Source organism: Poecilia reticulata, chromosome 7 (genome assembly GCF_904066995.2).
Source record: "Poecilia reticulata chromosome 7, P_reticulata-male-v2, whole genome shotgun sequence".
Taxonomy (NCBI): Eukaryota; Metazoa; Chordata; class Actinopteri; order Cyprinodontiformes; family Poeciliidae; genus Poecilia; species Poecilia reticulata.
Window position 1 is genome coordinate 18687756 of NC_088836.1, and position 13021 is coordinate 18700776.

Sequence of the window (13021 nt, forward strand, 5' to 3'; positions counted from 1 at the left end):
CACACATGTAAATTACTTTATTAACGTTTGGGAAGCATGTGAGTATATTTTTGGCACTATGTATGTTGACAAACTCTGTTGTTAGCTTTGTTGTTAGCACCAGTGATAGCGCCGTTGTAAGCTATCATACTGTTTCAAGTTTGGTATCATTTAGTGTTTGTAAGCCAACACGGATAATAATTAACATTTGAGCAGAAGCGACGTGTCTGGCTCTTTGATTAAAATATTCTCCTTCTTCAGGGCTTTTACAAAAAACTACACTACTTTTAGTGTAGTTTTGATATCCGGAACTTTCAATTTAGCATTTTTGATTTAGTTGTGGAAACTTGCAAATAATTTACAGTTTGCAAAATATAATTTTTTTCCATTAATGCTTTTGCGCTGTAAGCTATTTAGGAAATAACCATTTTTAACCCAAAAACGTTACTTTTAAAATTAAGAGAACGAACATTGTTTCTTGAACCCATTTTCATAAGTAAGCAATAGTCCATGCCCAGACTTCAAATATTCAAATTTGATAAACAGTAAATCTAAATTTGAGTTGTGATAGAAATGGGTAACGACTTTGGAAACAATCTAATCATCTCGCTCACTTCAAATATTTGTCCTGCCAAATGCAAAAGTGCTGTTTTAAATTTTAAAGAATGTTCAAATGTTCAACAATTTTTCATCATTGTCCTGTAAATGATGGACAGTAAACCAGTAAAGTCTTACTATGTGACCAGGTGGTCAGTGAATGGGAGCGCAAAGGCAAATTTCCCAGAACTCCAAAGACCGTTGACGTAAGTTATATTTTCATGAACTACAAAGACCCAGAAAGAAAATAACACCCCTTGAACATTTGGAATGAAGAAATCACATCAAACAGAAATTAAATGCTATGGATTCCCCCAGAGGATCAGCTAAAGTTCAAAGAGTCCTGTTGTAAATTATAATTCAACCAAATTGAGGAACAATTACAGAGTTTAATGTTACACCCCATATGTTTTTTCTGGACACCTACCCACAATAGTAAAGTACTGCCTCTGACAGTTCCAAGCGATCTATAGGCTGGTGTAGGTTTTTTCTCAAACAAAACAGTATCTACCAACCCATCTAGATACCAGCTAATCTTCTTAAAGTTTAGGCATCAGAATAGATGCGACCAAATAGAAAGTAACTCCCAATGATGTGTCAAATTACCAAATCACTAGTTATTGTATAAGTATCCTATTAAATTACTAGTGCTTTTAAGGATAAAAGCTAAATATTTAAGCTGTTGTCAGTCACCTTTTTCTCATAATGTTAGTTCAGAGATGTAGGTAGATACTTCTTTTTCAAAGCAGAATTCATTTTCCCTCATTTTTGGGGGTCATGGGAGTTGTCTCATTTATTTTTTTATTGTACAAAGATTGAAAAAAGATTAACATGAAGTTCTCCTTGCCACCCACAGGGAAATTATCCATAACCAACTTCAACTGACCTCAACTGAGATGCTGTAAATGGATTTATGTTTTCCCTCTGCGCATATACTGCTTGAAGCAAACCAGGTGAAGTTTCATAAAAATTTGTAAAACTACATGCATGACCCTTTCTATTTTACTCATTGACAGACTGCATTTTAATTATTCTCAAAGTAATCACATTCAATTTTGAGTCTTTTAAGCTGTGCTTTTCATTTCACCATGTAGAAAAAAAGAAATTGAAATGCAAATTAAACCTTAATAGAAAACCCCAACTTACAAAGTGTATCTGTGTGTTGGGGGAGTATGCATGCTTACATCTCTTACAGCCCAAAACGCTCAGGGGAATACTCGTATATAACCACAGAGAGGAAGATATCTAGGTCTCCCTTCTGTGTTTGTACCATTCCTCCGTCTCTCAATGCTTTACATCACTAATGGAAAAACAGTAAACTATGTGAATGAAGTAAAAGATGTTGCGTTTTGAGTTCTACATTACAGGAATACACATGATGGCTGCGTGGAAAAAGTACATGTTTGTAACTTTTGCTTTGAAATAAAGTTTGGCAATATAAAACTGTGACAGTAAAAAAAAAAAAAAAAAAGTCAGTGGGCTAGTGTGTGCAGTAGCTGAAGTTAGCACACAGTCTTTCCAGAGTTGCAGTGCAGAGGGACACTGTCTAAAAGGAATGCCAGTCTCTGAAAACCCTTCGGGTGAAGACTTAGGAACCACGGTCTGACTGAAAACACCTGCGCCTTATGGAGGGCAGTGTACAGAGAGCTTCAACATCCTGATCCAATATACACATCGATGAATGTTCGCTTTCACGCAAACATGCTTTCACACACATGCATGCGTGCACATGCACACACACACACACGTCCTTGTACTTCTATACAAACTGAGAGAACTTTGGATTGGCTTCCATTCAATTTAGTAACTACATCTATGTCTAACCTTAACTAAAAACTTAAATCAGACCATACATTTAAATAAAAAAAATTAAAGAAGTGAGGATCAGGAAAATGTCCTCACTTTCCACCAATGACCTCCTTTTGTTAGGAAAAGTGCTGAAAGTGGCCCTCTATATGTAGTTTATACAAGTATACACACACACGCACACACAAATGTAAATAAAAGCCGTTTGCGGGCGGCGCACACGGTGCAGTGCAGAAATGACTGCATATATAACCTGTGTCATCTTTTCCATGGCTGAGTAATCCTTGCACACATAAGTAATATTTTTATCTTCTACTCCAGCAGGTAAAGTGCAATGAAATACTATACATGCATTACAGACATGGACTGGATCCAAAAATGCTCTACAGTCCCAAATAAACTTTCCTTCTGCTCGTTTTCAGACATCCAGGTTAAAAAAAACCCTCTTCTACAGACAGTGAGTTATTTGTACAGGTCTGTGGCGTGTCTGCAGGTTTGTGTTGGACTGTGGCTGGGATGGGCGACTGGTTTTACTGGTCCACCTATGTTCACCCGAAGCATGAGAAAGGACAAAGTGAGTGGTACAGCATGATCGCACTTAGTGGGGTCAATTTTTCTCAGCACACCTGCATTTGGCGCCTTGCAGGAAACTTTGATTTAAGGATAAGTTTCTATTGATTGCAGTCTGTGTCTCATCAACTCTTGTGTGGTCCCTCTAAATCACCTTGTATATTTGTTTAAAACATAAATACATAAATTCTAGTTGTATTTGCTGGAGGTTGTCACCATCAAATGTGGTTTTATGTAACGGGTACAAAAAAAGGAGCAACAGTGGAATACCTTTTTTTAAATTAATTGTCAAATTAGCCTGGCCTTGGGGTTGATGGCAATTCAACTTTCTGAATCAGGTTAACATGCTGCCCTAGTTAGTGTTGGCCTGGTTTTACTTGGCAGACAGCACAGTACAGTGCTCCAGGAGTCATTAGGACCCAAAGCCCGAGTGATAAGTTGATCTGGAATCGGCACGCTCACACCAGAACAACAATGTTAATACTTTGGCGTCATGTCCATGCGCACATCTTTAACATGTTCTTTCACTGGACAAACCAAGAGAAAATGGTGGACAGATTAATGGTCTCAGTTTTGTTTCTGGCTGCTCTTTCCATGAACAAGAAAACCAGATTTGTCTCTGTTGACATCCAAAAAGTAAGCTTGAGAAAGCCAAGTATAAGAGACATACGGGTTGTATGACAGTAAAGTACATAAAGAGTGAAAAGTGAGGCGCTGTGAAGAGTGAGAAGACAATGAAGAAAACATTGGCACCAAATTTTCTATTGCCTTGGGGCTGAATATATTTTGTCTTTGTTGTACATTTGAGCTACATAGTTTTTTTTTTTTTAGTTGTATTTGTGGATTTCCCCCTCCAATGTGAGAAAATTTGATTTGCTTTTTCTTGTATTTCTTATAGATGTCACTGTTAATTATTTCAGAAAGAAATACAGGATTATGGAAACACATGTTTTACATAATAATGCATTTTATGCATTATACCACATGCAGTGTAGTTTTAAAGAGGTAAAAAAAATTGAACATTGTCATATTATACTGTCTTTATCCTTGATTACTGTGAAATTAGGCTCCATTTGGGCATACTAGATGAAGCAAAAAATATGAAATGTAAGAATAATGCATGTTCAGAGCCTTGTAAATGCTTCCTGTCTCCTTTCACACAAGAGCCCCAAACCTGTATGTATTCAGTATTGCATACTTGCAAATTGGTTCATGGTTTCAAATTGTTTTTCACAAATCAAAATCTACAAGGTGTTATGCAATTAGTGCCAAGGAAAAGTATCTGCCCATTGACAAGGATTAAATCACAACATTTCTTGTGATTTAGTCTTTTTGTAATACTTTGTTTCTCATCATTAAAATTTAAAAGAAAATAAAACTAAACTGAGTAAATAGAAAATACAAACCAACCTCAGCCTAACAGCTGGTTGTGCCACATGTTTGTGATAAGTGTTAATGAGCGTTTTACATTGCAGGGGAATAATTTGTGAACATTCCTTTTGTCCTGCTGCCTAACCCACGGGCATAAGCATGAGGTTGCAAACTGTAGGCCTGACATTCTCCTTTTGAGGTTTTCTGGTAGAGAGTGCATTTCACAAATCCAGTCACTTGGTCATTTACATCATTTAAATCCTAGAATGGTAGAAAAACCTATTTTAGACATGAATTTTGTGTGTTGAGAAGGATGTCAAGGCCATTGGTTTGATGGTAGCATTGTGCCTTCTGCTTCTGTTAGCGTTGAGTGCTAACTTTTAGCTGGTGGGTGTAATAACATAATACGGATGCATTCATTTGAATGTGTGGTTCTTCAGGTTCGTCGTCTTCATTCTCCCGCTCAGTCTGTGGCTCTGACATGTAAGGTTGGATGGACAAGTCCTCCATTGTTGACATCTATAAAAAGCTTTGGAATAAAAAGTTTCTCTGCTGGTAGATAATTGTATCACTGCTATCAAACTACAAAAATGGCCAAATGGGGTGCAGTGGAAGACACTGCGAGAGGGTGAAGTGGTCAAATATCTTGACATTTAAAAAAAAAAACACAGGAAAACAAGTTGCTCTATAACGTGCCTCACAGGGGTAAGGGAGTCTGGAGCTACAATAACCAGAAATTCAGACCAAAACATTACAGTTCTACAACTTCATGTAGATCATAAGTGAATCATTTACCTGTGAAAAGGAAATATTTAAAAGCATCTTATGTCCACTTTAAATCATGATCTTTCTAAGCATCAAAGCATCTCCGGGCCAACACACTGCTACTACCATGTTTGATTCTCATGATGTTATTATGAAATGCTGCCTAAAGCCGCCCACCTACTCAATCGTACTGTGAATTTTTAGTCAGCTGTGTGTACTGACCCTGAAAGTACTGATTTCCTACATTTCTGGAGACACATTTCTTCATTTCCCACAATCCCACTTACCTCAACATACTTCCTCTTCTTTACCCAGGGTCTGAGCTATTTCCTCCCACAAACATTTTGTTTTTTGACAATCTTTATTATATAAAGTCGTCCGTCAGACGCTCTTGTGACTCCGTTATCCACAAGGTGGCCCTGACCCTCAGCCTTACCAGCTTGGTATTGCATACAAAACAGTTAGATTTGTACACTTCTTCCTGTGAGTACCACACAGAGTATGCTTATGTTGTTTCAAAAATGTACCTGTGTGTTGGGTTCATGTCGAGTGGCTGTTGCTGTCGTTTGTCACTCCCCACGACAATCCACAATGCTGCAAAGAATGCGTTTGCATTCCTTTCTGAATGTGTCTGCGAAACCCAAAGGGACCGCATATCTGAGTGTAAGGAACAACCAAAGCTGGACATCTCATTAACCCTGACACCATAGCCAATCATTACTGTTGCATGTAAGTCGGAGTGTTCAGTGTACATGTGGACACAAATTTGCACACATCACTAGCTGAGTGCCAGAATCCATTCATCAGGCCTTCATAGCTGGGCCCTGTCAACCTCCAGCCTCAGGCCTGTAGGCCTTAAGCCAGGGGCTTGAGTTCTGGGCTTCTCGCCAGTCTGTCATGGTGCTGGGCTGCGGTCCAGCCTTCCATCAGCTTTGATGTGAGCTGGCTCGCCAAATGGCTAAGGAAGGGTGGCCCCTCGGAACAGGAGTTACACAGCGAGCTGAGCAGGTCAGTCAGCTACCAGATGCAGCTAGAATGTGCTCACACATGAATGCGCACACCAAAAGTAGATGTGTCAAGTTGTTGGATTTGTTTGATCGTGTAGTTTTAGTTTTAAACGTGTTTTTATTCATTAAATTGAAGCTTGAAATTGTTCTGTATTCTAGAACGATGAAGAGGTTTTAACTGTTTGATTTGGAGGCTTTATATATCTTAGCCCAATTAGCATGGCAATAAATACCCTTTTTTATTGCTCCACATGCTGAGCTATAATTTGTCAAATTTTCATCATCTGAGGACTGGAATAGTGTTTTATGGTGCTGGAAGCCTGAAAGATGGATTGCAATGAAGGGAAAACTAGCAAAGGCAAAGAACTTTTAAATTACTGTGTTTCAAACAAGCACGCCTTCGAATTTGACAAAGTCAAGCCCGTTCTCACCGACATCACACAATTGTTAGTGTGGAAGAATGCATAAAAAAACGTTACATTTTCAATCCTAAATCACCATTGCACAAGACTGTCGACTTGTTGTGTAATATATATATTTTTTTCTTCAGTTGGAACTACATTCATGTTTTGAAAACGGCCAAGAATTATACAAGAGCCTCTGCTAATTTTCAATCAATAGGATGTTGTCATACTGACAGCATCATACAGATCAAACATGATCTACATAATGAGATTAGGAAAAACATGTAGATAATCTGAGTGACATTTAGGCAGATGAAAAAAATGATTTTACAAAATGCAGGACAGGATTATAACCTTCTGTTTCTCTATACTGATCTGCTCTATTTCGTTGTAGTCTTTCGACATTTGACGTCAAAAGGAACATTAACTTGATGGAGTCAAGTTAATGATCTTCAGCAGACCATTCTTATAAAGTTAAACAATAGACACACGGTTTCATGGAAGTAAGATTATTTCATTCCAGGTCATTTCCCAGGAACTGTATCTCTCAAACATCTCATTTCATTAAGTGCTTTTCAATGAGAGTGCTAACTACCCTAGCGTATGTCTATCTGTGGTTTGTGACATGTAGGGATGAACAGGTAGTGGCTCTCAGTTTTAAGTCTACATGCTTGGTCTGATAATATGATCCATAAATGTTATAACACGACATAACCAATTATTCTGCAACATTCTGAAATTAATGTTTATAAACCCTGGCTTAATGGTAAATCTTCAGGCACTGCCTAATCATTGTCGCTCAGTCTATTTTAAACACACTAATAGTCACGTCGTTTATAATTATTTCAGCAGTTCATTATATTCGGCATGGATTCCAAGCCTGTAGCAGATGGAATGCTTTTTCATTGCTCTGGTTGTTATTTTTCTGGCCGTCATAGTATCCGTATTTGTCTTAGTGAGGGAGGAAGGGGATGGGTGTGTAAAAAATATTAACTATCAGCCGCGATGACTGCTGTTAGCGGTCACAATCCTTCTGCAGCTGGAATTTCGACACTGTTGCTGATAGGCTTCATTAATTATGTTCCATCAGCTAATTTCATCACAGTCTGTTTCTGCTTTTGCTGTTTTCTCTGTTGAAACTCTTTACTTCAGCTGTGCATGACCTGGATGTGGCTTATTTGGATCTCACTCTTATTCCCTTTCAAAATAAATACAGCTGTTCCATCCGATTTCTAAGGGGAAGAAATTGAAAGTGGGAATTTTATAAATGAACAGTTCCACTTAATATTTATTGCCTTAGAAACCATCAAGAGACAATAGGTCTTTGATCGAGGAACTGTTTGATTTTGCTCAGGCTAAACAAAAGTTTAACAACTTTTTCCAGTTTCAGCTGCCAATTATTCTTAACCTATCCATGGAAGAATGTATTTCTTAGAACTTATATTATTGATTAACTGTCTATCACTATTATACAGAATCACTTGCTAGAAAAAAAGAATTCAAACAACTTTGAATTAAGACTTAACAGTTTCCATGGTGGCAGTACTTTATAAGCTTCATCACATTTATCTAAGGCTGAGGAAAGCAACGCACTACGTTTAATGTTGCACAAAATGTATTTTGTAAGATGTTTCGATACATTAACATCTATTGTTTCAATGAACAATACAAGAGAAACTTCAGTTACTGTGATGCTGTTGTTTGACCGTAACAGGGCGGAGCTGGGCTGATGTCGGAGTAACCTCAGGAGCCCACTTTAGTGTAATCCACGAAGGCTTAGCCGGCTGACAGGATCACTCAGCTACTGGTTCTGACCCGGTATTTAGCTCCCTGTGGGGGAGTACTTGGAGACACACACAACATGACCAGAGCTAGAGGAAGAGGGAGAAGGCCTAACGGCAAACCATAAACAAGTACGCCTGTCCTGGGCTGCTTGTAAACATGTCTTATCGCGTGATGAATCGCATGCACTCCGAGAGGAAGCCATAATGCAAGCATGCGATGACAGCGGGGAGAGTATGCAACCTGCATCGACTCGACAACAAGGTGGATGTCTGAGTAGAGCAGTGACACAAATGCACTAGTCCGTATGTATGAGATTAAAACCGAATAACAAATGTTTATCTTTCTTAAGTATGTTTTGTGAACTAAATAGAAAAAGCTTCCCCAAAAAAAAAAAAAAAAACCTTCAAAACTGGCCACGCTGACCAAATAACATATTGTATTAATTAACCGTCACATGAAGGTGAATATCTTCACATCTGTGGGCGATGAAATCAAGATGTGCTGTGGTGGACTTTACTGCACAATTCGTGAGTAGTTAATCTTCGAGATTTACTTGTCAATTCAGGTTATTTCTTCAGATGTCCTCCATTATTCTTGCTTGCGACTGTGTTTCAATCTAAAAACTTTTACTCCCAGTGGGGCATGAGATTAAAACCTAGTTGAGGAGCCATGATAATTTAAACCAAGACAAACTGAAACTCGGAGGGGGGCCAGGGGGGCGGGAGTGAAAATGAGATTACTTATTTTGGAGCTGGTAATGATTTCCTCACTCAGATCCTGTCACTCTATATACACACACACAAACCTCAGCCATGCGCGTTGAGAAATTTTGACCTGTATGTATAACCCTTCTATTTTCGGGAGAGCTCTGAACCCGTTGCAACAACTTGTGGTGGGTGTGGTTTCTGGGGGAGGACCCTGAGATAGAACTGACACTAACAGAAACGGGAATTCTGCGGCCCAAGCTCGGTTCTCTGATCCAGTCCAGACCCTTTGTGACGACATAGTGATGTGCCCTGCCTTCGTTCTCTCTCTACAACGCACAACCACAATCTCAAATAGCCCTAAATGCAGCCCTGTGGAGCGCTGGATTTTTGGCCCGCCTATTGTTTTAAAATGAATGCCAGGAAGTGGAACATGCTCTGCTTTGGCTTAGGAAGGTGAGCTTTGCCAGACAGCTGCTATGACGGCACATTTTGAATACATTAGGAAATTTGAATATGTGTTAGAAAAGTTGTGTGATTCTTTTTTTTTTTAATTCAAAGTAGCAGTACAGTAGGTGTTTTCTGCATTGACAGTTTTATTGGAGTCATAATGTCATGTAGTGGCCTGCAGTGGGATAAAATCACTCACATATACCTTACCTCAGCATTCCTCTGGCCCTCATGTGGCATGGCGGAAAAAAGGGGGATAGACCGTAGTACAAACTGAGGTTTTGTTTCACAGTTGGTAAAATAGGGTATGAATGCATTACATCAGTATGTTCAATCCAGGACATTGTGGTATAGAAGTTCAGCATTTTCCATTTGAGGTAAAGAGTGGAGAAAATGAGCTATTTTTGAATTGTCAAAGCAGAGAGCTACAGATCTTTAGTCGAGATTGTCTTATTGTAACCAGCTGCTCTCTTAGACAAGCACAACTTGTCATGAATAACTCCTGGGGAACCATTGAAGAATGCAAATGCAGAATATAACAAAGCAAATGGATTCATTTAGGAAACCTTAGTTTTTTTCCCCCTTATTCTCTGCACAGTCAAAATCACCTATGTGCAAAAAAAAAAGCAAACATACATTCAGATGCAATCTTGAATTTCAGCCAGAATATGCACAAGTTTTGGGTTCCTTAAATTTGAATCCATTCTGCATAAGTTGCTGCTGATTTTTCTAACAAGAAACAATTCAAATGTTAATATTTCAATGGAATAACAATGAACACTTTTAGGTTTGGGGAACTTCAAAGTAGAGCTACAGTTCTCTGTATTCAAAGGAGTCATTTGAGGTTCGTGTGTGCATTTGAATAGGATGTCCCCGAGGCTTTAAGGCATGTTCTATTGGAAGGAGATCCTGACTAAGACCCAGAACATACTGGAGGGATGATATATCCTGTCTGACTTTGGGATCCTATGGGATGCCCCAGTATTACTGAGGAGACGCTTGTTTAGTGTTCCTTCTTGGATCTGTTGACCTTATCTCAGACAAGCAGATAATGAATTGAATTGTAATTACAAATGTGCATTTATGTATTTTATGGTCATCTGTTTGATCAACTTTGGTAAGTTATTTTAGCCTAAATGCATTGAATGAGTGCATGTCACCACAATGTCTGGTTGTCAAGTACATGGCATTACCCTGGACAGTCATTTATTTTGCTTGGTTCTGTACATCATTTTGTTACATTTGTTGTGTATGAAAAGTGAGGAGAAATGTTGATTGATTAATTGATTGATTGATTGTCTGACTGAATTATGTTTTTTCCCCAACACATATGTCTTTTAACACATAAATGCTGGCTTTTAGCTTATAGCACATTACTATAAGACACTGGAATGTTTACAGGATCAAGAGGAAACTCTAACTGGATCATTTTGATAGTTTTTCCTTTGCAGCTCTGCCTTGATCAGCATTTTTGTGAAATGCTCTGAAGATGGGGAACTCATAAACATGTGATTCCAGCTTCCACACACCACATATCAAAGTGTCCTTGGACAAGATTCTGAATCCCATGTTACCCACCCATCACCAAATCAGTGTGTGACTGGGTGATTTTGACTTGCATTGTAAAAGTGCTTTGAGTTGTCAGTAAGGATAGAATAGCACTATGTAAATGTGGTCCATTTAGTTGCTTTAATAAAGTCTTGTATTTCTCATGTATTCTTCTGTGAAACGAGAAACTGAAGCTTTGTGAGGTTGTTCAAATCATCTTTGTGCCAGCATCAGACTTTAAGAATATTTAAAATATTCTGATGCTGGCAAAATATATTGTTCGATATTTTGTTTTAATTACTTTCATTTTTTTTTATTATTATTTACTTGTAGAGTATGAACATCTGCTGTATTTTTTTATTTATTTTTTTTTTAGAATAAAGTAATAAACACGAATTCAGATAGTCTAATTGTGAAAATGAGCTTAGTTTGTGTAATAATCAAGCAATAACTTATGTTGATTAAGATTAGATAACTATGGTACATCTTTAATGGGTGGATCGTTATATTTAAATTTGGAAAAGTCATGTCTTCTACATTAAATGCAGGTGTGAAACCATTACTTCTGATTTTTGCCCTACTTCTGATTCAATATTAAATGCATTTTTGCCCTAAATGTAGAAGCCGTCCAATTTTCCTTACAAAATAAGGCATGTGTGACTTAGATTGCTTTGTTATTTTTGTGCCATTACAGAAAATGTACATAAAGTGCGATACATACAAATGTCTTATGCAAACTTTTGAGGACTATAATTGAGGCTAGAAAGTGCATTCTAAATCATACCTTATTACCATCTTAACATAGCCAAAAGAAAGTCATGGAGGACAGATGTATAAATATGAATAGTCACCCACATCAGCCATCAAACTTACAGAAAAGGGGTTTGGTGGAGAAAGGACCGTCAAAATCAAACATCTAAGGATGTTATTTGAAAGTATAACTGCCTCTTTTCTGTCTTCCCTCATACCTGTGGTTTCCAACCCCTTTCTCCCCGCCTGTTGTATCAACCAGCTATGCACCTGAGTTTCTGACTCAGAAACTATGTTGTATAACTTTTAACTATGCTGCCAGAGTGATGGGTTGCTGGTATTAAGTCACTCTTGAGGTCCCATAGCATGACCTAGCATGCATGAAAAAAGGCAATCCAAAAATATAGCATGATTTCATAGCTGAAACTTAGCAGTTGACAGAAGGTTGAAGAATCAAAGATCCCTTGTTTTGCTAATTCCACTGCCTTTTTTATTTTTTTTAAATCAGTTCGGTCTCCTTCATTTTTTGGCTTTTTAGTTTGTCTGGAGCCGGTCAGAACCAAAACGTTTTACAAAGTTCACAGAAAGCGGTGCAAATGCATCTCTAAAGTCGAACACAGAACCAACTGAAAGGTTCACATATGGGAAGTGCTCCTCAAGTCTGTATCACTTTACATGTGTAAATATTAGTCAATGTCAGAAGTGTTTACACTGAAATGGTATAAGCTCCAATTTTCACTCAAAGCACTTTCTACCTTCAGCTCATTGCCCCCCTCTCTTGCTTGGGGCCCGATCTTCTCTCACGCTTTCTGCGTCTGTACATCACCAGCTGCCTCTGACAAGGCCCAGTCATCCAGACATCCCAATTTTCCTGTATGGAAAATCCCCCTCTTATTCTCCTGACACAGTGTGATTAATCATCCCATTAACCCATCCACTGTCACTGGATCGTTGAGGAGCACTTATAACACAACCCCTACCATCCCTTGGGAGACATCTAATCTTCAGGCCATCTTCCAAGAGCTCTCAAGGAAAAAATCTTCTTGTCTTTGTGCACTCCACACCTAAAACAACCATCATTCACGTTGAGCTTTATTGTCTGTCACAAAATGTTGTGTCAAGAGACTCTTAACTCACAACAGAGAAACTTCAGCATAGTTTCAGATTCGAGGACCAAAAAGAGCTTTTTATTAGCAATAGTTAAGCACATTTAAGTAAGATCATCTTACACTAAATCAGTCAAAGGATAATGACAAATGCTGTTCTATGTGAAGTAATGTCTTGG